The 1,541-nt window shown below is 47.5% G+C and overlaps 1 protein-coding gene across 1 annotated transcript in view; it reads right to left on the reverse strand.

Moving 5' to 3' along the window:
* The window catches only part of NAV2 (neuron navigator 2), a 224,746-nt gene that overhangs the window by 42,183 nt on the left and 181,022 nt on the right, over positions 1 to 1,541 (reverse strand). The window lies entirely within an intron of this gene.

Raw genomic sequence — 1,541 nt, forward strand, 5'->3', positions numbered from 1 at the left:
GACACCATCCGCTGGAACTGGGAATTAGCGTATGCGCCTTATCCTCACTGGAGACCCTCTGAAGTATGAATCAGTGCGCCAGCAAACACACAATACTCGGTCTGTAACCCTAAATAAACATCTTAAAAATTGGCTTAAGTTCTTAAATTTCGGGTAGATTAGGGAATGGGTTAAACCCTCGGCTTGTTTGCCGTCTGTGCCCCTTTGGAGAGATTTCCCCTCACTTCCTGTACCAGAGACACAACAGGATGTGAGAGAAGGAATCCCTGTCCATACAGTTGTCACCATTAGAAGCTTTCTCATCACTCTCTGTTCCAGTGACAACTGTCAAGTTTTTGATTCCCCGTCACTTCCTGTCCAGGATGCAATGGCCGCCAGGACTAATAGAGAGGGCGAGTCTCCCTAGTCAGGGCAAAGACAGCAATGGGAACCTGATGAGGGTTACATCCCATCCACACTCCATCCAATAATGTTTTAGATACATTGTATTCAAGCAAAGAAAGACGCACCTCCGTCACACACTTTTTCTTCAACTTTGAAAAACTTTATTGCCACTTGGACGAATTTACAGCAAACTAAAGCACGCCCGGCAGACCACGCAGGTACAAGTGTCAACAACGTTTTTCTAAGTTGAAGATAAAAACATGACCCAGTTGTGTCTTTCCTTGACTGATCCCAGTGTACCGGCCCGGGGAAGGACGGGCCCCATGGGGCCGCTGAGTAATCAGATCTCCCCCCGGAGCGTTTTAGATACACTCGGATGGAATGTTATCCGCCATGTTGATGGGTAAATAAAGAGATCAGAGCTGGAAGTTTGTTGGGTAAATGTTAGAAGGAAGGCGGGAATCTCTTTACGCTGATTCACCATCAGCTGCGGCTGATTCACCGCCTCGGTGCAAAGGATTATCCTGATCTCTGTGTGTATCTGATGCTGGCCGGATTACCGGCAGACAGAGTTCATGCAGCAATGTCACTGGCAGGCAACATGGCGGGGTGACATTACACAGGAGCTATAAGACGTATCAATAGGCAGAGAGTTAAAGGGAACCTTCCATGGCAAAGTCAACTTTTATACCAGCTCCCCAAACTTAACTTGGACTCCACTGCTTCCGGGAGGTATAGGTGACATCATTATGCCGGGAGGTATAGGTGACATCATTATGCCGGGAGGTATAGGTGACATCATTATGTCGGGAGGTACAGGTGACATCATTATGCCGGGAGGTATAGGTGACATCATTATGCCGGGAGGTATAGGTGACATCATTATGCCGGGAGGTACAGGTGACATCATTATGCCGGGAGGTATAGGTGACATCATTATGCCGGGAGGTATAGGTGACATCATTATGCCGGGAGGTATAGGTGACATCATTATGTCGGGAGGTATAGGTGACATCATTATGTCGGGAGGTATAGGTGACATCATTATGTCGGGAGGTACAGGTGACATCATTATGCCGGGAGGTATAGGTGACATCATTATGCCGGGAGGTATAGGTGACATCATTATGTCGGGAGGTATAGGTGACATCATTATG

This window comes from Nanorana parkeri, unplaced genomic scaffold (genome assembly GCF_000935625.1).
Source record: "Nanorana parkeri isolate BGI_ZX_2015 unplaced genomic scaffold, ASM93562v1 scaffold10, whole genome shotgun sequence".
NCBI classification, from domain to species: Eukaryota; Metazoa; Chordata; class Amphibia; order Anura; family Dicroglossidae; genus Nanorana; species Nanorana parkeri.